General features: G+C 50.8%; 1 long non-coding RNA gene across 1 annotated transcript; it reads right to left on the bottom strand.

The window, feature by feature from the left end:
* Nucleotides 1–10,321: 10,321 nt before the first annotated feature.
* On the bottom strand, nt 10,322–12,053 carry LOC135919472 (uncharacterized). Its single transcript, XR_011514284.1, has 3 exons — nt 11,753–12,053; nt 10,852–10,945; nt 10,322–10,657 (listed from the first exon to the last, which is right to left on the bottom strand). It is a non-coding gene; the product is annotated as an uncharacterized lncRNA (long non-coding RNA).
* Between the last annotated feature and the right edge of the window lie 15,637 nt (nt 12,054–27,690).

Raw genomic sequence — 27,690 nt, forward strand, 5'->3', positions numbered from 1 at the left:
TCTGTCGTAGGCCCCGTTAATTCGGCCACTGCTTCGTACGAATCAGTAAGGATCCGATAATTTTTTCGCACACTCTGCTCTGCAATGTCTCCCATGTCAATGGGAATGGTGTTGACCGCTCCCCATATAGCTAAGAGCTCAGCGTGCAAGGTTGCACCCCCAGGAAGCTGACATGTGTGATAGCCATTGTGTTGGGGTGCAGATGTGCTAACCCAGGCCATGCTTGCTATGTCGTTTGTGATTGCAGCGTCCGTGTAGATGTCAGTGGTGTGCTGCGGCGTGCTTAATCCCAATCTCTTTTCAAATATTTTTCTAGCTTCCGCGTTTCGTCTGGCGATAGGGCGTTGTTGCCTCCGTATGCCCAGTGGTGTTTCCCATGGTGGCGTTATGGTCGCTTCCGCGGGCTCTGGCTTCGCATGGACTTGTTTATCCCATGCCATGATCTGTTTTCCTTGGGTCGTGTTTTCCAACCGGGATCGCATTCGAATTCGTGCTTCACTGATTATGTCCCGTATGGGTGGAATCGCTACGAGCTTGAGCAGGTCCTCGTTCCTCGTGTGCTTTGGTAGCCCAGTAATCGTACGGAGGGTGGCCCTGTGTAACTTTTCGATGTCGCCGAGGTCTCGTTCAGAGAATTCGTACAAGGGTGCCCCGTAAAGAATCCTTCCAACCGCGACCGCTTTTGCAAGCGTTTGGCACGCTTTCTGACGCGCTCCGCCATACTTGCTCGATATTCGTCTAACCATGTGCAACAGCGGTCTCCATTTTTGCTTTAGTCTGCGAATCCATAGCTGGGGGCTGTTGCAGCTAGCAATCTGTGCTCCAAGAATCCTAATTTGTCCATTGGCCGACGTAATATCGCTTTGGCCGATGTGTAAAGTGATCTGCTTGTTTACATTGGTTGCTTTCTTTCCGTCTACGCTGATGAATTCTGTCTTCTCTGGCGAGAGTTGCAGTCCGAGGTTATCTAAAGTGTTGCTAAGGCTCAGGATCGCTGCTTGCAGCTCAGTTTGCATGCTTTGTTTGTCGGAATAATCCGCCGCTTCCGTCCATATTGTTATATCGTCGGCGTAAATAGTAAAACGGGCTGAAGTGTCTCGCTCAAGACTTTCAGCCACACGTGTCATGGCCAGATTGAATAGCATAGGTCCGAGGATGGAGCCCTGGGGCACTCCCCTATCCAAGTAATAGGTCTTCGGACTCCATCCCGGTGCCTTGCCATGGAGCTGAATTGGTCTGCTTTGGAGGAAGCTACGTATCCAATTGTATGTTCTTTGGCTAGGGTACCTGGTTGCCAGTTCCTGTAAGATAGCCTCTTGTTTCACGTTATCGAATGCTTTACGCATATCGACGGCAAGAATATAGTCGGGCATCTGTTTGCGAGACTTACGGTTGATCACTCTGCGGAGCAACCAGAGGCAGTCATGCGTGCCCATGTTCGGCCGAAAACCTGCCTGGGCAGGATGCAAACCCGGTTGTACATATTCGATGTAGTGCTGCATTCTTGTGTGTAGCATTCTTTCTATCAATTTGCAGACAGTTGACGTTAGAGCTATGGGGCGTAGGTTAGCTGGGTTCGTGTGGTCTTTGCCCGGCTTCGGTATGGGGTAGATGAGAGAAAGCTTTAGTGAATCTGGCACTAGTCCGGATTCCCAGGATTCATTGATAATTGTTAAGAGCTGTTCTTGAGCTTCATTGCTGAGGTTTCGAAGTTCTTGCCAAGTCACTCCATCGTGCCCGGGAGCTGATTTCGTTTTGCCTCGTGCAAGGGCTGCTACGAGTTCACCCAGCGTAAAGGGCGTGTCTAGCTCCTCTTTCGCGTTGTCTATCGTTGCAGAAGGCAGCGGTGCAGGAGGCGCCTCGGCAGCATGTGGAAAGAAAGTGTGGATGACGCGGTCCTCCAGCACGGCAGGCTCTTCTCGCAAAAAGAGCTCCTCGAGAGGAGGCGCGCCTTTCTTGCTCCCAAGCAGGCTCCTTAAAATCTGCCATAGCTTTTTTAGGCCGGGTTCGTGGCCAAGCTTCGCGCACGTATTGTGCCACGTGTCTGCTTCGAGTTGTTGTTGGTATTCCTTGATGAGTCGGTATTGATGTTTAAGGCGCATTAGATCTTTGTGACGCTTTCCTTTATACCGGTATTGCTGTGTGAGGCGGTTGACCTTCCGCCATAGATTTGCAAGGTGCATATCCATGTGAGTTGCAGTGTCATCGCATGGGATAGTTTCCCTGGCCTCCGGCCGTGCCTCCGCTATCATAGCGCTGAATTGTTCAAAGTCCACAAAAGAGTCCCCGGTAGCCATTCTAAATTTTTTCCAGTCAAAAAGCACCGTTTCTCTCCTCTCTCGGATCTTTTTGCGATTGAGCGTGATAATTATTGGTAAATGGTCGCTTCCCCATGTCGTCGATTCTACGTTCCATTGCCTTATGAGCCCTGGAGTGGCTAGTGTCAGATCGGGCGTTGTGTCCTGTTGTCGCGCGTGTAGCCCTATGCGGGTTGGTGTTCCTGGTGTGTTGCATATGTCCAGAGTTGACATTTCTATTGCATCGTGCAGTATGCGTCCTCTCGGGTCAGCTTTGGTGTAGCCCCATGTTTGGTGCTTGGCGTTAAAATCTCCCCCCACTAGAATGGGAAGGCCTCCGGCTTGTGCCTGCACCTTACTGAGCCATTGGTAGGAGTCATTCCGGTGCTTGCCCGTTAGGGGTCTGTAGTACGTGGAGACTGCAACCATTGGCCGGTGGCCGCGTGGACATAGTTTTACTGCCACAATTTCTCTAAAATCATTACACAAATCTGGTATCTGCAGTTGGGTTGCGGTGCAGTCATGTCTTACTAAAAGAGCAGCTTGGCCTTGCGCTTGTTGGTTTCCTTTGCCCTGGTGTCGTATCGTAGCCTGCTGGAAGGTTCGGTAACCTCAAATAGTGCATTGTCCCCTTGTCTCCTGTAGAAGCACGACAAGGGGTTTGAATTTTTTTATTTGCTGTCTTAGTGTAGATCCATTCTGCGTAAAACTTCGACAGTTCCATTGGATGCATATAGGCCGTGCCGTCATCTTTCATCTGCTGGCTTGCGCCGTTTAGGTTCGTCATTTTGCTTCTGAATATTTCTCTGAATTTCCGTGAATATTGCCTGCATCTGAGTTTGTATTGCATTCGTTACTGTCTGAAATTCCTCCCGTAGGTTCTTTTCGAGGCGTTGGGTCTCAGTGTGTCTTTCCTGCCTTAGGATGCTCAGCATCTGTGCATACGCCGAGTCTTGGGCTGTTAGTGGTTTTGGCACTGACGGTGCCTGGTTCTGCTGGGTCTGTGCAGGTCCTGCGAGTTGCAGCTTTCTAGAGTTTGCTGTGGTTTTCCGACTAATTGATCGCCCGACGCGACTGTTAGAACGCGTGCGTTTTTCTCGGTCTGCCGGCGTCTCTGATTCACGTTGCCGTGGCGTTGGCGGTGGTTGCGTATCTCGTTGCTCTGGTGGTAGTCGTGCGAGTATTTGCTGCAGCATTGCTCTCAACTGCTGATTTTCTTTTCTTAGTTCTTTTATTTGTTGCTCATAGTGAGCGGATAGCGTGGGTTGTGTGGATGCTCCCGCCAGTACTTTTTCAGACCAGGTCACTGTCCTCTGACCTTCTTCTATGTTCTGCACGACTTTCTTAATGTCTTTCGGTGCACGGCTAGGACATGCTGAGTTTAGCGATATGTGGCCCTGTTTCTGGCATGCGACACAGAATAGCTCTTCGTCGCATTCGTTGTCTTCAGGGTGTTTTCTACCACACTGTTTACACACTTCGTCTGAAGGGCAATACTTGGCAATGTGTCCCAAGCCGTGACAATTGTAGCAAGCTATAACCTTCGGTCTGTACTCATGCACCCTTGTGATCTCATAATCGAACACGAGCCTGTTTGGGGGAGATTCCGTATTAAATGTTAGCAGCAGCATGTTTGTCTTCCCGAGCAGACGTGCCTCTAGGATAGTTGCCGTCTCGCATCTCAAGTGATCCTTGATATATTCAATGGTCTGGCCGGGACGCACCTTGATGACCCCCCGACTGTTCCCCACCTTCTGTGTTGGCGTTCTTTCAATTATCACTTCATACGTACGAACGCGACCGCTCATTTTCTCAGCTAATCGTGTCAGCGCCGCAAGCCTCTTCGCGTGTTCTTCATCCCTGACAGTAACCTTAATGCAGTTCGCTGCAGGGTCGTAGCGGAAAATTGATAATTCTGCAAGTTCCCAACTTCTTGCCGTCATCTCTAGTGCTGCTGTTATAGCCTGCTTAGGTATGTCATGGACGTGTACCTTGTTAAGTGGCCTGATCGAGAGTGCAAAATGAGGTCGACTTACCCGCTCGAGGCGAAGCTGTTCGGGCTTGACTTTTCTGTTTGGTTTCCGCTTGCTGAAAAAGGACCATCCATTGTCCTCCTCGTTGTCTTCGTCATTGCTATCATCGTTGTCGTCCACGCTGTCATCCTGAATATCCATGTGGTCGTTCACTTGCGACTCCTTCCTTCTGGCCTCTTCCATCGAGGGACGCGCCACGGCGTCTTCGGCTGCAGCTCGGCGTTCACCCGGCGTTTCGACGCTCTCGGCGCGCTTCGCTCGTCGCGTTGTCTGCATTTTGGAGGGGCTATTCTTCAACTTTTCGGCGTCTCTAAGCTGAGGTGAGCGTGGAGTTCCCGTGCTGGGTCCACTTGAGTGCGAATGTTGCTGTGGTGGCGACATGATGCCGTGATCACCTGGCCGGCCTCGCCGAGGCCGCACTCGGGCTAGGCCCAGACGTGGTTAGGCTTAGGTCAGCGGGTCGCCGTCGAAAATGTCCTCTTAGCCAGAAAAAAACGTCAACTGGAGCCGTGAAAAAGCACACCACACTCACAGAAAGCGCTCACAGTGTCGTTGCTCAATGTTTTACCACGTAGAATGGTAGTTGCACACAAGCTAAAAGGAAAACATCGAAGAGCCAAAGTGGGACACGTCTTCACACTCTGGCGATCGCAGCGCCCCCCACTTCATGGTGAAAAATTTGCCTGTGCACCATGAGTTGACAGCGGTGAAATGTTCCTCGTAGTTTTTTAAAGTTTTCATGACATCAGCGCTTGGATATACGAGGTTTTGCCCATCCCTGACGTATTCCTTGAGTGCAGTCAGGGAAGCATACTGATCGTCAGGCTTGCCAAGGAGAGCAGCCTTGCACTGCGGACAAGTTATAGATTTCAAAATTCCTTTCAAAATAAAACCGCCAAGGTAAAACAAGATGCGGCACTCGGTTGACGTGAGCTCTTCAATGAACAGAATTTCCGTGTCGTTGATTTCATCGACTTCGCTTTCTGCACATTCCTTCTTGCTATGTGCAAGCAGATCGACAAGGTATTCGCGGTCGTCAAGTTCGTAGCTTGTTGATCTCGGAGTGTGAAGAAAGTGGCTGACGCTGACGAGTCGGAGTGCACACTTCAAGTCATACGCAGTGGGCACTGGCTTCATGAGCCGCACCACAGAAAAAAGGTTTTCTAGGCAGTCTTGCAACAGCCTGCTCGTGAGGAGGAATTCATACCCTTCACTGCCAAGAAGCACTTCTTGAAGGCGAAGGACAGCCGTTGTCGCAATTAGGACCCCTGCTTGCGATGGCTTCCACTGAGATCCAGTGCCCATTTTCAGTTCTCTGATGGTGTCTGTTGCCGTGCGTAGTGTGTCCAAGGCGGCATGATATTTAGTAATGTTCCTGCGGCTTAGCGCCATGGTGGGATGACGCGATGACATGAGGGCATACCACCTAGAAACGAGGTCCATAAACCACGCTGTTGTTTCGGCCTCTGGCTCAATCACTCCTTCTTTTATTAGGAACCGAATAGCTGGTGGGGCTTCACGGAAGAGCTGGACAGCGACTCCTACTTTCATTTTGGTGAAGTGCCCACAACTAATGTGGGTTTCTGACAAATTTGGTGCTACCTTAAGTTCGTTGGCTGCGTCATAATCCAAGACGGCCTGTACATGCTCCAATTTCACCTTCGAGGCCGTCAGTCCGTTCCTGCTTACTGTAGTATCACTGAGTGTGAAAACTTTTGAGCTTAGAAGCTGTCCTTTCAGGTTCTTAAGGACATGTGCCGGGTCCGAGATGAAAAAAAGTTCCTTCCCTTTTAAGGTTGGGTGAGGTATTGAGCACGAAGTTGTCGAATGGCGGTGGCTCGAAAAGCCAAATTCTCTCCACATAGCGCGGTTTGCTGCACCCATGTCACATGTGATAACACGGACTCTTAGAGAAATCTGGCTGCATATCTGCACTATTTCCAGGACATATGCCTTGAGTACAGAGCCGTCCACGTGCCTACCACCCAGGCAGCACACCAGCATTGGTCCAACCATGGCCCAATGCTGGCAGAAATTGGTACCAATGTTGGACCAATGTTGGCATATTGGCAAAGTGCAACCCAATCCAATGTTGGCCCAGCGTTCAAGCCAAGATTGGACCAATGTTATGCCAATGCAGCAGCCATTGTGCTGCCAGCGTAGGACCAGCGTTAAAGCCAAGATTGGACCAATGTTATGCCAATGCAGCAACCATCGTAGGACCAGCGTTAAAGCCAAGATTGGGCCAATGTTATGCCAATGCAGCAGCCATCGTAGGACCAGCCTTAAAGCCAAGATTGGACCAATGTTATGCCAATGCAGCAGCCATCGTAGGACCAGCGTTAAAGCCAAGATTGGGCCAATGTTATGCCAATGCAGCAGCCATCGTGCTGCCAGCGTAGGACCAGTGTTGAGCCATATCGTTACCAATATTAATGCCAGCTTTGAGCCAATGCCCTTTGCATGACGAATATTCTAGATGTGCTGGCTTTAGAGCACGCACATATTCTTACCGCAAACATTTTGCTAGCGGCATTTTTTGTAGCAATTTTCCCCTTACTCTCTTCCTCAATAGTAGCTAGGAAAGCTCGACAAAAAGATGTCAAGAAGCAGAAGTCATATATGACTGCAAATAATAATAAAAGAATACTGAAATTGACGTTTATGACAATTTATTTGCGAATAAATTTTCACAAACAGGCATTTTCCGTGGACCTAGATGGGTGACGCTCGGTTATCTTCAAACAGTTTATTTACAAGCACTGCCCTCAGGATAGGAATTGGGCAAGGTGCCGAGGACGGTGGGCTGGCCAGGGGCTTCAGGGCATGGAGCTGACGTCGGTAGGCAGGTTTGTCAGTGCTTGGATGACAGCAGGCTTATCAGGCCCCCGAGGACCACGATAACGCGGTGGTTTCGTTGATATTGCCACCATATCCGATAGCGACTTCACTATTACTTGGAGGAAATGTTTGCACTGTAAAATGAAAAGAAACAATGTCAGAGATTTTGGTATGACAAATGTATGATGCAGAGTTTTCATTTGAAAAATCGCCATACTGCAACAATATTATAAGTCTGAGCAGAGAGTTCGAAGGGGTGAATCAAGAAACTTTCTTGCAAGAGATTTGTCAAGTAACACTTCCTAATATTTCGACATATATGGCATACCTTGTACAAGATGTAACGTAACACTTAGAACAGACATAAAATGCGAAGTCCGCTTTGTTTACAGCTCACACTTAGTCAGCGTAGCACTTTAAAATTAAAAATTGCAGCAAAACCTGCTGCAGCACAAAAAGCCTAGTTTCAGACAGTGTAGACACAATGCGGCCTTCGTGCGAAATTTTTAATGTGGAAACCGAGAAGTTCCGTCAAGAAACACTAGTAAAAGAAGCATTTATTCGAAAAGAAAGAAATACTGTCAGCTGGAAATGATGCTTGACCTATACCAGTGAGAAGAAGCGTGGTTCCTCGGTATCACTAGCAGGATCAGGCCGCACGCGTGGCTTGATAAAATCATAGTCCTGGAATTTGGGTGAAATTCACAGAGATTTACACGTGGTTCTACTCCAGGCACTATTCAAAGGCTGCAAATAAAAAGAGCTATTTAATTACAGGCATTCTACATTAGCCAGGCCTGTTTCAGTAATATATATACCGCGTGATATTGCTTGGGTGATATAGCTTGGGTGATATTGCTTCTGATAAAACTTATAACATGCGCAAAACAAATGCACTCACCATTGTATGATCCACGCTTCTTTGTATCTGAGTTCATCCCACATCGAAGACTGTGCCCACGAGCGCCGACTTCTTTTCTAATTGTTGTTTCGCCTATATTAATTCTAACACTCACAAAAATTCGTGGCCACATTGCTGCGTATTTCAAGATGTAGGCTTCTCAGTAGGAATGACGACAGCAGGAGTTCGCTGGCAAGAACGGACGGCAAGCACTCAGGTGGTGTTGCACCCAGTCGGCGTGCTAGCGACACATAGAAAGAAAGAGTGAAAGGAAAGGGTGAACGAAGAATACGGCGTAAACGCCACTTTCCCCCGCTGGACCTAGCCCGAACGGGTTTTGGGGTGGCAGCGATGGAGGGCGACAAGGAGGACAATAGTGACCCCGCCGCTTTCCCCCATGCTTCCGAGAGCACCCAATTCGACACAGCAGCTTATGGCTGTCTGAACGCTTGACTGACAGCATTGACCAGGCTCACCTGGGTGCGTGAAGGAGAGGCAAGGGAGGGCTGAAGGACGGAAAGCTAGGCCGAAAAAAAAAAATCCGGAATGCGCCGTGCCTACTAAAGGCAAAGACAAGAGGTTGTTGACACGCAAATGCCAAAACGTGCAATTAATTTTTTTTCTGTCAGGGGCATTCATACAAGGAGCTTACTACACATGCACGAACAAGCAAATATATTAGAATAGGAGCATGATGTCGCCGCAACATGCCATGCATGCTAAACAAACAAACAATAGTTTCACTAATGCATATGCGCTCCATCTCGATGCAATATAAAACGGTTCCATCAGCTCTGAGGCACTGTAATTCTCGATTCTCCTCAGAATCCTGACCCACTAAAGCCGCGGAGCGTACATGCAAAAAATACAATGCGCAGGCAAATTCGCAATACCGTTGCTTCTTATGGAAAACTCAAGTTCTTATTCACGATCAATAAAGCAGTGGCTAAATTTATGCGACTTCCCTTGCTTGCTACGTGGTACACTGGCTTTTCTCTTTAGGGGACACATTTCGGTAAAGGAGAAGTGCAATAATGGCGGTGTACCATTCATGGAGTTGACATGGGAGAACATATTTTTGGTTCCTGCGCAGTGTGCCTGTGATCAGTGCGTTAGTTTTCAAAACACGCTGTTCAATCTCAGCAAGTCGTAGAGCACTAAAAGCCGACAAGGCGAAAATTAGCTTATTACGGGCCAATGTCCTCCAAAGAAAGCCAACTACTAACCCATATTGGCAAATCCATACCAAAGTCGGTCCAATAATTCCCGCCTTGTTGAACGGCAGTGCCAATATGGTTTACTGACTGTGTAAAGTGGACCAACATTGGATCTCTATCAGAATGGCACAGCCAATATTGTTTACTTACTGTGTATAGTGGGCCAACATTGGATCTCTATCAGAATGGCACAGCCAATATTGTTTACTGACTGTGTAAAGTGGGCCAACATTGGATCTCTATCAGAATGGCACAGCCAATATTGTTTACTGACTGTGTAATGTGGGCCAACGTTGGATATCTATCAGAATGGCACAGCCAATATTGGCGCCACGCTGTTAACCTTAGGCCAACATTGGGCCAGGAAGCAGAATGGCACTGCCAATATTGGAACCACGCTGTTAATCTTAGGCCATCATTGGGCCAAGAAGTGCCAATGTGTTTCCAACGTTGGCCCAACCTGACGTGCCGCCTGGGCAGTGAATTCATAGGCTATCACTTGCTTCCATCTCTGGTTTACCCCACCTAGCATAAACACCAAAGCATGATTGGCTGGCTCTTCAGGCTTTGAGGGCAACGTCGTTCCTCCCAGAAGCACGTCTTCGCCACGGTCGAGTTCAAATCCGGGTGCTATCTCCATTTCATCTAAAAAGAGAACGCAGTCTTTCTCCACGTCCTCCATTCCCTCTGCTTTCGACCTCATGACGTCGATCACTTCATGCAGGATACCTGGCAGAAACTTCAGGCCCTGAATTCTTCTTGCTAACGTTCTGCTGGATGGAAGAGGGTAGCCAATCTTTCTGAGTGTTTCATACCCGGTGGTTCCACAAGCAAATTTAATTTTTAGACCTTGCTTTACTGTTTGCGCTGACCACGAATTACCATGATTGTTGTTCCGAGAAAGAGCACGAATTTGGTCTTCATTTAAAAACTTCGTATTTCGTGAGAAATTAGTTGCCTCTTTCTGCAGCTTGCGTACCTGCATCTGTAGTTTTTTGACAGCGTTCTTAGATTCGTTATGATGTTGTCTAAGCTTATTATTGGCTGCTGTGAGATCTGCAATCTTCTTCCTAAGCTCAGCTGCCTCAGAATCGAGGGGTTGGGTCGCAGTAACTATTGCAGTTTCTTGAAGCCGTGCATCCCTGGGGGTCGAAGTAAGTTGCCCATTAGCATTGTTGGTTTCCGTAGCCGCCAATCTCTCATTTATCTCCCCGTCTGACGAAGAATCAGCGGGAGAAAATTCCTGCGTAGTTGAGGGAAGAACGTTTCTCACTTCTCGTGAAGAATTGTGTGCGGCTGCGTCGTCACTGAATAATGCAGGCACGTGTGCATTTCGTTCCCTTGGTGGCCTTCGCTCTTTAGGAAGTTCTGGAAACAGATAAATAAGAAAAAATGCCCATTACATATATTTAAGATTGTGTTAACTAAAAGCAGAATAGAAGGCGCGCCAGAAAATTTAATATGTATGCGCATGAATCGTTTCCTCACATAACTTTTTCAAATGTAGATAATGAGCCGATAAGCAACGTGGTAACAAATACCAGGGTCAGGAGGCATCTCACCTTTGAATGGGAACACCGTTGGTACAGCATTAGGCTTGAGCTTCTTCCACCCATCCGCGCGGTTCTGTTCGAAGCTGCTGGCTTCGAAATGAGCCTGCAGATGAATTTGATATTGAAATTAGCGGCGCATTTCCGGCTCGATAATGAAAACAATGAAGGCAGCACGCAAGAGAACACAGTAGTCCAAATATCAGTCGAATTACTCGAATGAGAGCCTCAATCTGCACATAACATATCCTGTCTATCTCATTCACTGACTTAATCCGCCATCGCAGAACGAAGCGTCGGGTTAACAGGCCAAAGAACAAATTAGTCGAAATATCAGGCGAATTACTCGAATGAGCGCCTCAATCTGCACATAACAACGATCTCTGTTAATCTCATTTACTGACATAATGCGGCGTCGTAGGACGAAGCGTCCGGTTAATAGGCAGCGGAAGCTACCCAACGCCGCACACATGTCAAAAACAACTTCAGAAATCGTGAGTGAATTAATCAAAATTGGTTCCTGGACCATCCATTTGCACAGTAATTGCCACAGCTTATGTGCCCTTGCTTGTCCTCATGCTCTGTGCCTTGATGCAATGTTTGGGCCCAGACCGCAATTCGCTGGCAAGCGCCTAGTAAAGGCAATTACCTTTGAATGAAAAGAAGCGGCGAAAGCACGCGTGGTACGTATTCCCCAGCGGACACGTGTCGTGCAATTTCGGATGCGAACAAGCAAGCGGCAGACAATGGCCTGTACCGCGCTGTAGTGAAACTCATTTACTTTGTTTTAGTGTTTCACGCAGCTTTTTTAAGCCGAGCAAGAAGAATATTGAACGACACTTAGCTGCCCAAACGCAACAAAATACAAATAAATCGCAACAAAAACAGCACTGAACCAACATGTGGCACTTACGCTGCAGACACACGAGGAGTTCGTCGGTTGCCACTTGTCACGCTTGACTCGCACCAGCCACAGAAGCCGCCTTTTTGGGTCCCTTGGAAAATGGAACATCCTCCAACCATTTCTCGAATGGTTGGAGCACTGAGGAACACAACATCCAGGCATTCTACGCCGATGAAAGCCGCGCGAACGCAGCAGCGTTTCGAGGACGCCCGCACAGCAGCGCGGCGAAGTCGACGCGGGCAACGCAATGGCGGAGGGAGCGCGCGAAAACAGGTTTAGGCGGCGCCGGCTGGTTCAAAGGGTGACCTCACCCTAAGCGGGGGCGCGCGCATCGAGGCACCCTACCCGACTGTAGGGTGCCTCGATGCGCGCGCGCGCTCCGCTGAGGGTGAAGACAACTGCGTCGTCTGCTACGGCGGCTGCCATTGCCATGCCTACTTCAGAGGCGCGGGGCGTGCGCCAACAGGCTTTTTGCACTTGCCGCTACAAAAGCGCGCTTGTCTTCGCGACCAAAAGACAATACAACTGCGTTTCACGCCTTTTCTAATGAAGTGTCAACAGAACAGGCTTGTAAGGGGCAACTGTCCAAATATTTTAAGATTTGGACGGTCGTTTCTCCTAGCACACGGCGACTCGGGTGCTAGATTGGAAAGAGTTCATAGAGCGCACTAGGAACCTAACTGCAGGATTAAAATAAATTAATAACAGCAATATCATAAGCAGGTAGATTGCATTCAATTACTCAATTGTGCAACTAATTAAGAACGCTCCAGTTGCCTTATTCACATTTATTGTCAACCTAGAATGACGGTTTTTTTGTAGAAGAAAAAATATTAATGTGCTTTACGTACCTTGTCCTAAGAAATAAAAGCCAGCGCATTCGCCACACGTACACGAACCTAATATCGCAGTACCTGAGCCGCGCATGCATGCATTGTGCACTGAAAACCCCAAATATCTCCAGGCATTTTTATACGCGTGTAGTCGGCCATTCGAACTTGGCGGGACCACTGTATATTGGTCAAATGATGAGGAAAGTTATTAGTCGCAGTGAAAATACATCCGTTTATACTCGAATGGAATCGAAATTTTGAGGTCATTAATAGGTCAAACTAATGAGAGTCGACTGCATTAGTATATTCAACGCGCACTTAAGACAGTGTTTTAAAGACAAAATAACAATCTATTGCCGCGATCGGAGGTTAGTTGAAAACAAACAATCATTAATATTGTTTAAAACCATGAAAGTTGTTTATTTGCCCCGAAAAAAATATTTCAGGGTACTTTGAAGGCATGTTTGCACAGATTATCCTTGTCTTCAGAACCTGGAGTCAGTGCAATTTAGGACACTTATTAGGCGTAAAAATAGGAACTCTGCTAATGCTAGCAGCATGAGTGTACTTCAGCGTGGATAGAAGCTTAGGTTAAATTAACTCCCGCACACGTCTTGCTTCCGTGACCATTCAGACGAGCTTTCTGAAGGTGTCGGAGGAAGATGCGCAGTCTCAATCTTGCGTACCTGTCGGTCAGCGTTTTCCGTATTTCTTCATCATGGCTTGCGCACAGCTTCAAGCGCGGTCGGTATGCTTGCTTGCAGCAGACCTTTCCTAGGTATGCTGTAAGTGAGCGGACAGGTGACTTCATTGTCACTAGTTTGCCTGTGCACCATGAGTTTATCCCTACAAAGTGCTCTTCGTAGATTTTGAGCATGTGCATCACATCATCACTGGGATAAATTAGGTTGTCACCTTCTGACACATATTCCTTCAGAGCAGTCAGAGAGGCATGTTCGTCACTAGCACATCCCAGTAGGGCATTCTTGCATTGCTGGCAGCTGACAGACGGCAAGATTCCTTTCAAAATGAAGCCTCCAGTGTAGTGTAGAATGCTGCATGCACTCTGTTGTGGACAGTTCTTCAATGAACAGAATTTCTGAGTCGTTTATCTTATCAGCTTCCACTTCTGTCCTTTCTTTGCTTGGGAGCGAAGGTCTACCAGATATTCGCGGTCATCGAGATCGTAGCTCGTCGTCCGTGGGGTAAATAAAAACTCACGCTCACAAGCCTCAGAGCGCATTTCATATCATACGCACTGGGCACAGGTTTTCTTAGTCGAACCACCGAAAAGAGGTTCTCCAGACAATCCTGTAAGAGTCTGCTGGTAAGAAAAAAATCGTACCCCTCATTTCCCAGCAACACTTCTTGCAGGTGGATGACAACGGTTGTTGCAATGAGAAGGCCAGCTTGGCATGGTTTCCACAGTGACGTGGACCCCATTTTCGTACCTCTAATGGTCTCCATTGCCGTGTGCAACGTGCCTAGGGCGGCATAATACTTGGCCATACTCCTGCGACTTAAGGCCATTGTTGGGTTGCGAGACGACATTAGAGAATACTGACACGTATACTTATCTTTATCGGGCAACCACGTTTCGCAGCCTAACAAAAGTAATCGCACAGCGTGGGACGCGCCTGTATGTACCGAAGTTTCTGGAACGTTATCGATGCTTCTATCTGCTGTCTGTTGTCGCTGAACGTTATGTTATCTGATTGAATCACTTGACGCGAATGGTGTAGAACTTTGTGGAAGGCATGCGGGTCCGAATGATTAGTCTGGAACATTCGATGACTGCTCTATAAAAGCCGACGCGCTTGACCCGCTGATCAGATTTTCGACGATCGCCGACTGTGTTCGCCGCTATCGTTGTGCTTTAAGTGTAGCCTGCTTTGTGGGCACAGGTTCGCCCAATAAAAGCTAGTTTTGTGTTTCACAGTACTGCTACTGTGTCATTTAACGTCACTACCACGTGACATCTGGTGGAGGTGCTTGTGCGTTCGTGTACCGAACGCCCCCGCAAAGTCGCGATCCAAGCCCAAAGCCCGAGGACAAAACTAACATCGCCGAAGACCAGCGTGCTAGCCGCAGACTGCAAAGACTGCCCCCAGAGCACGGACTTCTGCCTGAAACGACAAAGAAGATAGTGATCAAGACAACCCAAATGGCTGCCCCAGTGTCCCCCGTTATCCTACAGCAACCTCGGGACCCACCAACTTTCCATGGAGCAGCAACTGAGGACCCGGAATACTGGCTGGAGACGTACGAGCGAATCGCGACTTTCAACAACTGGGACTCCGACGACAAGTTGCGGCACGTATACTTCGCCCTAGAAGACGCCGCCAGAACGTTGTTCGAGAACAGGGAGTCGACATTGACAACATGGGACCTGTTCCGTACCGGCTTCATGCGCACCTTTACAAGCGTCGTGCGCAAGGAAAGGCCGAAGCCATGCTGGACGCCCGAGTGCAACTACCGAACGAGAACGTTGCCATCTTCACGGAGGAAATGAAGCGTCTCTTCCGCCACGCCGACCCGGATATGCCCGAGAAGAAAGTCCGCCTTCTCATGCGTGGTGTGAAGGAAGAACTTTTCGGCGCAATGGTACGAATCCCACCGAAGACCGTAGAAGAGTTCCTTCGCGAGGCAACCAGCATCGAGACGACACTCGAGATGTGAAACCGGCAATTCGACCGCCGCACGAACGCGACAAACTACGCCGGACTTCAGTCACTGGCCACCGACGACCTGCGCGAGACTATCCGAGCTGTCGTGCGGGAGGAGCTACAAAAGCTGTTCCCATCATCACAGCCTCAGGTGGCTTCGATTGCCGATGTCGTGCGTGAGGAACTCCAACAACAACTTGGAGTAGCCCCTGAATCGCCGCAGCCCGAGCCGCAAGCAATGACCTACGCCGCCGTCGCACGCCGTCAAGGCCCCCCTCCGCGACCGCGCCAGGGCCCTGTCACGCCGCAGTTTCGTCGTCCGCCGCCGCCGCCGCCGCCAGCACGACCACCCGTCGCCCAGCGCACCTACCCGAGGAAGACAGACGTTTGGCGCGCTCCTGACCACCGTCCGCTCTGCTACCACTGCGGGGAAGCCGGCCATGTGTACCGCCGATGCCCATACCGGGAGATGGGACTGCGAGGTTTCGCCGTTAACGCGCCGCGGCCACAGATTGGCGAACGACCTCGCGATATCGCCGACTACCTCGCCGCCACTCAGTGGAGCCATCGACGAGCTTCCCGTTCGCCGTCACCAGGCCGCTACCTGTCGCCGCAGCGCCGACCATACACTGGCCCAGCCCGCGGCCGGTCCGTCAGCCCATATCCGGAAAACTAAAAGCAGCAACCGATGGAGGTGCGGTTGCTGTTCGTCGAACTGACGAAGATCCTCCGCCGCCGACGAAGACGACGAAGCAACCATCTCGACGACCTAATGACGACACGCCGCCGTCCCGACGAAGTCAGGAAGCCAAAACTACACCGACGAAAGACGACTTGACGACGCGACGTTCAAGCTTCAGTTTAACACGACGCAGCCGTGATCCGACGACAAGACCCAACTGCAACGCCAGACAAAGAACCACCGACCTCGACGTGCTTCTCGACGGACACGCGGTTACCGCCTTAGTGGACACAGGGGCTGATTACTCCGTCATGAGTGGACACATCGCCGCCCAGCTGAAGAAGGTTAAGACTGCATGGGAAGGCCCTCAAATTCGCACCGCAGGAGGACACCTCATCACGCCGATTGGAATCTGCACGGCAAGAATAACCATTCATGACCGAACTTACCCTGCCACTTTCGTTATCCTCCAACAGTGTTCAGGAGACGTCATTCTCGGTATGGACTTCCTGAACCAACACGGCGCAATCATCGACCTGAAGTCACAGTCAATAACGCTGTCGGAAGATAAAGCGATATCGCCGGAGAGCCCTCGTAGTCACCATACCTTGAGTGTGCTCGAAGATCAAGTGAGCATCCCGCCTCACTCCAGCATTGTTATTTTGGTCGGCACCGAAACACCCGCTGACGTAGAAGGCGTCATCGAAGGCGACCAACGTCTTCTGCTCGACCGTGAAATTTGCGTCGCAAGAGGGATCGCTCGACTGCACGGAGGAAACACGAAAGTGTTGCTGACAAACTTCAGCAAGGAGTTCAAGCACATCAACAAGGGCACGACCATCGCATACATCGAGGAAATTGTGGAAACCAGCGATGCCTTTGTCCTCTCGGATTCTGTCGCATCTACCCCGACGACTGTAGTTCCCGAGCCAGACTTCGACATAAGTCCAAGTCTCCCCGTGATTAAGCAGCAACAGCTCAGAAGTCTGCTTCGACGATACAAAAGCTGCTTTTCGACGTCATCGAGGATTCGACAAACACCAGTCGCAAAGCATCGCATAATAACCGAAGAATGCGCTCGACCACTACGCCAGAGCCCTTACCGTGTTTCGACGCGGGAACGTGAAGCTATAAGAGAACAAGTCGACGAAATGCTGCGCGACGACATCATCCAGCCGTCGAAAAGCCCGTGGGCATCCCCTGTTGTCCTGGTAAAGAAAAAGGACGGAAGCCTACGTTTCTGTGTCGATTATCGTCGACTGAACAAGATCACGAAGAAGGATGTATACCCCCTCCCACGGATAGACGACGCATTGGATCGGCTCTGCAACGCTAAATACTTCTCGTCGGTGGACCTCAAGTCTGGCTATTGGCAAATGGAAGTCGACGAAAGAGATCGCGAAAAGACCGCCTTCATCACCCCAGACGGCCTCTACGAGTTCAAGGTTATGCCATTTGGACTGTGCTCGGCACCTGCAACGTTCCAGCGCGTCATGGACACGGTTTTAGCAGGATTGAAGTGGCAGACCTGTCTCGTTTACTTGGATGACGTCGTTGTCTTCGCCGAAAATTTCAACGATCACCTTAGGCGGCTTGCAACAGTACTCGAGGCCATCAAGTCATCAGGGCTCACTCTGAAGCCATAAAAGTGCCGCTTCGCCTACGATGAGCTTCTGTTCCTAGGCCACGTCATCAGCAAGTCTGGAGTCCGCCCCGACCCGCAGAAGACAGCTGCCATCGCAAAGTTCCCGCAGCCCACCGACAAGAAGGCAGTGCGTAGATTTCTTGGCATGTGTGCCTACTACAGGCGATTTGTCAAGGACTTTTCACGCATCGCTGAGCCGCTGACACAGCTAACTAAATGTTACATTGAGTTCAAGTGGGAAACGCCGCAGGCCGACGCATTTGAAGAACTCAAACGACGCATGCAGACTCCGCCCGTACTTGCGCACTTCGACGAGCACGCCGATACCGAAATTCACACTGACGCCAGTAGCCTAGGCCTCGGTGCCGTCCTAGTCCAGAGAAAAGATGGACATGAACACGTGATAGCTTACGCTAGCCGGTCGTTGTCAAAAGCGGAAGGCAATTATTCCACAACGGAAAAGGAATGCCTCGCCATCGTTTGGGCTACAGCGAAATTTCGCCCCTACCTATATGGCAGGCCATTCAGAGTGGTCAGCGACCATCACGCGTTGTGTTGGCTAGCTAACTTAAAGGACCCTTCAGGACGGCTCGCACGGTGGAGCCTCAGACTACAAGAATACGACATTACTGTAACATACAAGTCCGGACGAAAACACTCAGATGCCGATTGCCTATCACGCGCCCCCATTGACCCGCCGCCGCAAGATAACGAGGATGACGACGCCTTCCTTGGAATAATACGCGCTGGAGACTTCGCTGATCAACAACGAGGGGACCCGGAGCTAAAAGCCCTTGTCGAGTATTTGGAAGGGCACACCGACGTTGTCCCTAGGGCATTTAAACGTGGACTATCTTCGTTCACGCTTCAAAACAACCTACTCGTGAAGAAAAACTTTTCACCAGTCCGCGCCAACTACCTTCTTGTTGTTCCGTCGGCGCTGCGTCCAGAAGTACTGCACGCCTTACACGACGATCCAACCGCTGGGCACCTCGGATTCTCCCGGACGCTGTCGCGAATACAGGAAAGGTATTACTGGCCGCGTCTGACCGCCGACGTCGCCCGTTACGTTAAGACATGCCGAGACTGTCAACGACGCAAGACACCACCGACAAGGCCAGCAGGGTTACTACAACCGATCGAACCTCCTCGTCGACCATTCGAGCAGATTGGGATGGATTTGTTGGGGCCGTTTCCGACGTCAACATCCGGGAATAAGTGGATCGTCGTGGCGACGGACTATCTCACCCGCTTCGCTGAAACAAAAGCTCTACCGAAAGGCAGCGCAGCCGAGGTGGCGAAATTTTTCGTCGAGAACATCCTGCTGCGACATGGCGCCCCAAAAGTCCTCATTACCGACAGAGGAACGGCTTTTACAGCAGAGCTCACCCAAGCCATTCTGCAATATAGCCAGACAAGCCACAGGAGAACAACTGCCTACCATCCGCAAACGAATGGTCTCACGGAGCGCCTGAATAAGACCCTCGCCGACATGCTAGCGATGTACGTCGACGTTGAGCACAAGACGTGGGACGCGGTCCTGCCGTATGTAACCTTCGCTTACAACACGGCGGTGCAAGAAACAACACAGATCACGCCGTTTAAGCTGGTTTACGGCAGGAACCCGACGACGACGCTCGACGCCATGCTGCCCCACGTCATTGACGAAGAGAATGTTGACGTCGCTAGCTATCTCCAGCGCGCCGAAGAAGCCCGACAGCTCGCCCGCCTGCGGATCAAGGACCAACAGAGGACCGACAGCCGATACTACAACCTCCGACGACGCTTCGTCGAGTACCAGCCCGGCGACCGTGTTTGGGTATGGACCCCGATACGCCGACGAGGACTCAGTGAGAAACTACTCCGACGCTATTTCGGACCCTACAAGGTCATCCGACGCATTGGCGCTCTGGACTATGAGGTCGTGCCAGACGGCATTTCGCATTCACAGCGGCGCCGCGCACGATCTGAAGTGGTCCACGTGGTGCGCCTTAAACCCTTTTACGGACGCTGACAAACTTCGCCATTTTTGTTCTTTTCTTTGCTACGAGTGCTTTTGTTCATTACCTTCGTTTATTTGCAGCATCGGGTCGATGCTTTTTTAAGAGGGGGGGTATTGACACGTATACTTATCTTTATCGGGCAACCACGTTTCGCAGCCTAACACAAGTAATTTTTTTTTTATTGCGACAGCGTGCCTTCTGGCATAAAGAAATGTTTAAACGTGTAAATACACTCCGGATTCGCGGAGGAAGTCCAGCAATGTCCGGTGGTGGGGCCCCCAGATCCAACTTTCTACGTCTGGAGGCCGACCTGGGGGTGGTCCACAGCGAAGCAGGTGTTTCTGGCGGAGGGCATGTAGAGAAGGGCAAGTCCAGAGGAGGTGCCCAGTGTTCACCTCGCAGACAGGAGCGGGACAGAAGGGGCAGGAATCGCTCATGGAGGCACGGTACTGTGCCGACCACGACCAGGTTATCGCAGGGGTGAGGGCGACACGGAGGCGTAACCTTCGTAACAAGACCTCTTCCCAGCGCGCTAGGCCGCCAGGGAGGTCGGTGCCACACGGTGGGAGAAGTGCTCGCGTGGCGCGCCGAAGGTGTTCTTTTTCTGCGAGGAGCCTTGTCTCCGGAGAGATGGGGGCAAGTTGAAGTGGACGCGAAGGTTTGTTGTGGCTCGCTGCATCCACTAAGGCTTGTGTGGGATGCGCATTGCGACGTATCCATTGTACACGTACTGTAACGGATAATTTCTCGACTGTGTCCTGAATCTCCTGTGCCAAAACGCCGGAATTCAGAACACGCCGCAGACAACGGATGGCAGCTGAGGAATCGGTGAAGATATCAATGTGTCTCCTAGACGGCGGAAGCAGCGGACAGAGGATGGATACTGCGTCTCGGATTGCCAAGAGCTCCGCCCGTGTCGACGGCCAGGCAGGGGAGCAAGCATACGAGCAGGTTGCGATGTCTGACAATATTTCAGGACAAGCGATAGCCGTGGTGACGTGATCATCACTCACACTAGCGTAGACATATGCTACATGTCTGCACGAAGAGCTTGCACTCGTAGCTGATGGGCTATTTGCTATTATACTCGACTCTCTAAGGTGGCCAATGGATCGTGTGTGTATGCGAGTCAGAGGCCGATTGTCCGTAACTTGCTGATAAAGCCATGGTGGTCGTGGCGAGCAGGAATCGCAGGGCATCACTGAACCGTCTGCCATATACTTCTCAAGAGCTGCAGCTTCAGGGATATTATGGCACTTTGCGGAACGAGCTTGGCGACGCTGGTGGACCAGTTCGTCTAGCGTATTTAATTGCGCTTCGGCCTGGAGGGCGTGAATGGGTGTAATTTGTGGGAGGCCCGTAATAACCCGCATTGCTGCTCGATTGATAGATTCCAAGCGGTCCCACTCTGCTCGTGTCATGTGGTGAAACTGGGCTTGGTATATCAATCTTGGCTGTAGCACAGTACGCATGAGGAGGCGGGCAATGGTGGTTGTGGCACCACCTGACTTTTGAGAAATCCTACGGATGAGGTGCAGCATTTGGGATGTCTTCTGACGTGCTGTGCGAATCCAGGGGCCGGCGGAGCCGGAATCGTACAAGTCCAGGCCAAGGACTCGGAGTGAGTTGACGATTGGAATTCTGTTTCCGTGCAAGAGAAGGACGATAGGGGTGGTGTTGAACGCACGGCGGCCGCGTGCATTCGCGACCGGAAGCAGAGCCGTCTTTTCAGGCGACAACGTAAATCCCAGAAAAGAACACCATTGATCAGTAATCGTAAGAGCGAGCTGCAACCTTGTGGCTTGAGTTTGGAGAGACGGGTGGACAGTCCAGACTGTGATGTCATCCGCATAAATGAGTGCGTGTAGGTCAGCAATGTTGCCCAATCGCCATGCCAAGGGTAGGAGGCTAATGTTGAAAAGTATGGGGGCCAGCACTGACCCTTGCGGTACACCGCGATGTGGGCGAAAGGATCCCACATTCTCCTTGTTGATGCGTATGGCGAATTCACGAGATGTAAGAAAGGTGTGAATAAACTTGCATATATGGGCAGGTAAGTGAATCCAGCGTAGCACTTCACCGAGGGCAGCGTGGCTGACGTGGTCGTATGCTTTGTGCACATCCATGCCGAGCACGGACCTCACTCGGGTCGATCGGCCACCAATCAAAACCATAGAGGACAAGTGACCTAGGCCGTCTTCTGCACCAAGGCGGGGGCGGAAGCCAACTTGCGACGGGTGGTACCAGTGATGTACGTCTAGCCACCACTGGAGACGGTTAGCCACCATGCGTTCGAACAATTTCCATAATGTACACATAAGAGAAATTGGTCGAAGATTTGATGTGTTGTCATGAGGTTTGCCGGGCTTTGGGATGGCGATTATAGCTGCTTGCAGCCAGTGCTCCGGTACTTCTCCTGACAGCCATGCAGCGTTTAACGAATTAAGAACATCTTCCAAAGTGGCTCCTTCTAGGTTTTTAAACGCTTCATAGGACACGCCGTCAGGACCCGGGGCAGTCTTCAATTTGGCTTGGTCTATTGCAGCGAGAAATTCAGCCACCGTGAACGGAGACTGCATCCCAGCGATAGCGTGAGCTGATAGGAGTGCCCCTGCACTCGGCGGAAGCGTAAATGGGGCGGAGACCACAGGTGGCCGCGTATCATAACCGGGAAATAATGCCTGCGCTATGTCAAATGCAAAGGCGTCTGCGGTTTTGCCAGACGCGAGGCACGCGCTGGAACACGGGTCAGGAGAGCGTCCACCAACTTCCATTGCTCGGAACGTTCTCCAAATTGAGGCGGCGCTCGTGGTTGGACCTAGCGAAGAACACCAGGCCAACCAGCGTTGACGTGAGAGGCGGCGTTCGTGGCGTCTAGCTGCAGCTGTCAGCTGACGGTGGCGGAGTAGAGCCTCCACGGAATCTGGGTGTCGGCTGGCATGAACCTCTGCTTGGCGACGCTGTGCCCAAAGCTGCAGGAGTCGAAGATCTGGCGCCGGACGAGATTCCGCGACCCATGACGTTAAAGTGGTTGTTTTGACCGCCGATTGTAACATTGGGATGGGGTCGCATAGAGGGGCAAGAGCGTCTCTTGATAACGAAGCACGAAACGTGTCCCATTCGATCACCCTACATTGGCGACGGAGGCGGTCAGTTTTCTGAGGGGCTAAGCCGAGCCGAATGGGATGGTGATCACTCCCCCAGCAGTCCGGTTCCCGGTGCCAGGTAACTGTCTGATGGCCCAACCACCAGGCCAGGTCCGGTGAATACGCTGGCATTCGTGGGTGGGTGCAACGTCGTGTAGGCATGGATACGTCATTAATCAGATTAAAGTTGTTCTGGGTGAGAGTATCAAGGAGGAGACGTCCACGTTCACTAGACACACAGTACCCCCACTCACGGTGAGGAGCATTGAAATCACCGACGATGAGAATAGGACAACCAGGATGATGCCGACGAAGCCAGGTGATCCACCCTAGACGCAGACGGGGCGCCTGTCCCGAGTGAGGACGCACGTAACACGACACAAGCACAACAGCACACTGAGATAGTTGCACCTTTACAGCCACGACCTCTTGCCACGCAGTGCACCATGTCACCATAGGTATAGCCGTCTGAACGAGGGAGGTACGAACATATATAGCTGCTTTGCCTGGTTTATCACCCGACAGGCACGCACGGCGATCTGGGATGGAAGGTGTTGCGTAGCTAGTAAACCCCGAGATTCGAGGAAGAGAGTTCTGCTCCTGCAGGAGGAACGCCCAAGCTCGGAGTGAGCCCAAGCGAATGCGTTCTCGGAGATCGCCAACCTTGTTAGCGAGACCCCGACAGTTCCATTGAATTACATATGAAGGCGGGTTGGAGGCCATTGTGGCAGCCATCATAATAAGTGCTCCGCAAGAGTGGCAGTTAGGGCCTGTAGCTGTTGCACAACATAACGCAGAAGCGATGCCGGGTCGGAGGCGAGTTTAGGCGCAGGTTCACGCACAGACGCAATACCTGACGCCGGCACTGGTGAATGACCTTTATGAGGCGTTTGTGCCGCCGATGACCTATTTGTTGTCGACGAAGTGTTCGCAGTGACAAGGCGGTTGCGGCGAGAGTTGAGTTTGGATAGTTCCGTTTGCAATTTTTCGATGTTGCGATCGATGTCACCCAATTCCTTTTGAAGTTCCTCCTGGGCCGTTGTAGACGCACGATGCTTGTGGCGAGTCCGGCTAGTAACATCGCTGTAAGTTGCCTGAGGAGTAGATACCCCTTTAGATGATGAAGGGTCGTCTTCCTCGATGGCTTCATCCTCTTCTGTTAGCGGAGCGAAGCGGTTGGGAGACACCAACAGGTCCTGGGTATGTGGAGTAGGGCTAAAAGTGCGAACGCCGCGTTTACTTTTCTGAGCCTTACGTTTCGTTGGGCAAGCGCGATCCGTTATTGAATGGTCATTGGATTTGCATAGACCACATCGGAATGCTTGGGAGGTGTTTGGCTCATTTGTCTGCACCGGAGCCGGATTAGGGCACGATGCACGCATGTGGCCTTGTTGTAGGCACTGGTAACAGTATACTACGCTTGGGCGGTATGAACGAGGTCGAAGGACGCACCCATTGTAGATAAACCGTTTGGGTGGGGTAGCGGGTCCGGAAACTGTTACCAGGCATGTGCGACCACGTCCTAGGTAGCGGGCTAGCAGCACATGATGGGTGTCACAAGTCAAAGTATCACGTAGACCCCGCAGGGGCGTCTGCGTCAGCAGGCGTTTGGTGTGTTGCGACACCACGTACCCGAGCACACGAGGGTTGGACCCTCCCGCGTTTAACCGTGCGTGGCTTAGCCGTGTCCGGGGAAAAGGGGATCCTGGGGGTTGAGCCGATGCTGGGTGTTCGGACCTTTAAGGCCCCCCGGCGGAGGCAACACACCCCTTTGGCCTCGGCTTCACGTAGACGGCACCCCCGGACTGACCCACCCGGGGGAAATCGGTAGTTGCCTTTTCCTGTCTCTCTCTCCCTCCAGCCTTCGTCTTTCTCTTACTTTTCATCTTTCCTGTCTTCTCCTAGCTTCCGCTTACTTCCAATTTTTCCAGGCAGCAAGGGTTAACCTTGTGTGAATAACCAACCTAGGTTATTTCATATTTGGTTATAGTGGTAATGTACAGCTGGCGTTTGCAGGCTGTGTTTCACAGGCCTGCAGCGTCCCCTTGTAGGACTCCACGGTGGGTGGCTGGCGTTACTGCCGAAATTACAATCTCATATGGCTACCTCCTTTCCCCCACTACTTGATCGCTCCCTGAAGAGGGGGCGCACCGATGATGTTTTAGAATTTTTCGCCCGTCAAAAAGAAACTTTTCCACGCTTCCACGTAGTCCACTCCGAAACACCAAACAAACCCGTAAGAGCAATCTCACCATTTCTTGTATCCAAGTCTCTGACCCAAGTTCTTGGTACAGGTTACAAGGCATCCAGAATGGCAAGTGGTGATCTCCTCTTGGAGCTCCGCAACCTGAAGCAATATGAAAACCTACCCAAGCTAGTATCATTTGGTGACGCCAAAGTGACAGTAACTCCGCATCGAACTATGAATACCACCCGTGGCGTGGTCTCCGATGATGATCTCTTGGAGCTGACTGAGGCTGAGCTCTTGGAGGGCTTCAGTGAGCAGAACGTCATCAACGTTAAGCGAATTAAGATGAGGCGTGACAACAAGGAAATACAGACCAAACATCTGATACTCACTTTTAACACAAGTGTCCTGCCCGACTCCATCGAGGCCGGGTATATCAAGCTCCGTGTTCGGCCATACATCCCGAATCCCCTGCGTTGCTTCAAATGCCAGCGTTTTGGTCACAGCTCACAGAGCTGCCGAGGCCGCCAAACCTGCGCTAAATGCAGTGCTAATGAGCACACTTCTGAATCTTGTGAAAACTCTCTCCACTGCGTAAACTGTGAAGGTGAGCACGCTGCATACTCGCGGTCGTGCCCATCTTGGAAGAAAGAAAAGGAAATAGTTACGATTAAAGTAAAAGAAAACATAAGTTTCAAAGAAGCACGCAGGCGGGTATCTTTCCTGCCAAAGCACACCTTTGCCGAAGTGGCGCGTCAGGGGGCAGCGCCACAACGGCCTCCGGCGGCTGTCCGTCCCACACCCAGTGAGGCGGCAGTGACGCCATCCGCCCCCTCGGCGACTGCAGCTACCGCTGCTACGCCAACACAACAGGCGGGGCCAACGACCCCGAAGGTGGGTGCAGCCGAGGCTACCCCCACCTCCCCAGCCCCATCCAGCGCTGGCAACAGCCGGCGTAGCCAGATCCCTCAGGGAGCCTCATCGACCTCCGGGCTGGTGGGCGCAGGGATCTTGCCTTCCGAGGCAGGACCCTCACAGAAAACTCGCTCGCAAGAGCATGTGTCCGGCGCCTCACTAGAGGCAATGGACACTACACCTAGCCTCAAGGCGCACCAAGCGCCCAAGGAGCGGCGAGGCTCCCTCGAACGCTCCAGAAAGGGCAAAACCCCGATTACAGGGCCTCGAAAGAGCTCTGTAATCTAAGGCATAACATCCGTTTCCTGACGCACAGCACCTATTCACTTCCAATATGGATACACAAATAATTCAATGGAACATCAGAGGTCTTCTTAGAAACCTAGATGATATGCAGGAACTCATTCAAAAACACAATCCAAAAGTGCTGTGTTTACAGGAAACACACCTAAAATCCAAACATACAAAGTTTCTCCGAGAGTACATAACTTATCGCAAAGATCGCGATGATGCTGTCGCATCATCGGGCGGTGTCGCCATTGTTATCCATAAGAGCATTGCGTGTCAACGTTTACAGCTTCAAACGCCTCTCGAAGCAGTGGCGGTTCGAGCTGTTCTCCTAAACAAACTCATCACCATTAGCTCTCTTTACATACCCCCACATTACAAATTAACGAAACATGAATTTCAATCCTATGTAGATGAATTGCCAGAACCTTATGTTGTTCTTGGCGATTTCAATGCGCATAGCACCTTGTGGGGAGACTCTCGCATCGATGCGCGAGGTCGTCTCGTTGAACAGTTCCTTTTTTCTTCTGGAGCATGCCTTCTAAATACGAAAGAACCCACATATTACTCTCTTGCAAACAGATCCTTTTCGTCAATAGACCTTAGTATAGTTTCCGCGTCTATACTGCCTGAACCCAAATGGGAAGTTACGAGCAATCCTTACGGGAGCGATCACTTCCCCGTACTGCTAAGAACATCTAAAGAAAATGAATTTCCCCCACAAGTTCCTAGGTGGAAGATAGATACAGCCGACTGGGAGAAATTTCGAAATCTATCTAGACTCTCATGGGCTGATATGTCTTCCCAAGAAACCGATGCCGCTGTGGAGTATTTTACAGCGTTCATAATAGATGCCGCATCTAAATGCATATCTGAAGGAAGCGGTTTGGGATGCAGACGGCGTGTCCCGTGGTGGAACGAGGAATGTAGGATTGCTCGTAAGAAACAGAACAAAGCGTGGGGGTTGCTACGCGCTTCCCCCACTGCAGAGAATCTTATCAACTTTAAGAAAGTAAAATCTCAAGGCAGGAGAACCCGCAGGCAGGCCAGAAGAGAAAGTTGGCAGAACTTTTTATCAAGTATTAACTCGTTTACAGATGAGGCGAAAGTCTGGAACCGCGTAAATAGAATTAGAGGGCGGCAAACATATTCACTCCCACTAGTAAATACACAGGGCGATACACTGAAAGATCAAGCCGACTCACTGGGGGAACACTTTGAGAGTGTATCAAGCTCAAATCATTCACAATCCTTCCTAAAATATAAACAAATAGAAGAATGCAAGCCAATCACCAATAAATGCCGACAGAATGAACCGTACAATTGCCCTTTTAGTGCTGCCGAGTTGAAAGCTGCCTTGAGCGCATGCAAGACCTCTGCACCGGGATCCGATAGAATCATGTATGCAATGCTCAAAAACTTACACAATGACACACAAGTAACACTACTTACACTCTTCAACACTATCTGGGACGCAGGGTACCTTCCAACGGCATGGAAAGAAGCCATTGTGGTCCCTGTTTTGAAACAAGGGAAAGACCCTTCTTCAGTGGCAAGTTACCGCCCGATAGCCCTCACAAG

Source organism: Dermacentor albipictus, chromosome 1, assembly GCF_038994185.2.
Source record: "Dermacentor albipictus isolate Rhodes 1998 colony chromosome 1, USDA_Dalb.pri_finalv2, whole genome shotgun sequence".
Lineage (NCBI taxonomy): Eukaryota > Metazoa > Arthropoda > Arachnida > Ixodida > Ixodidae > Dermacentor > Dermacentor albipictus.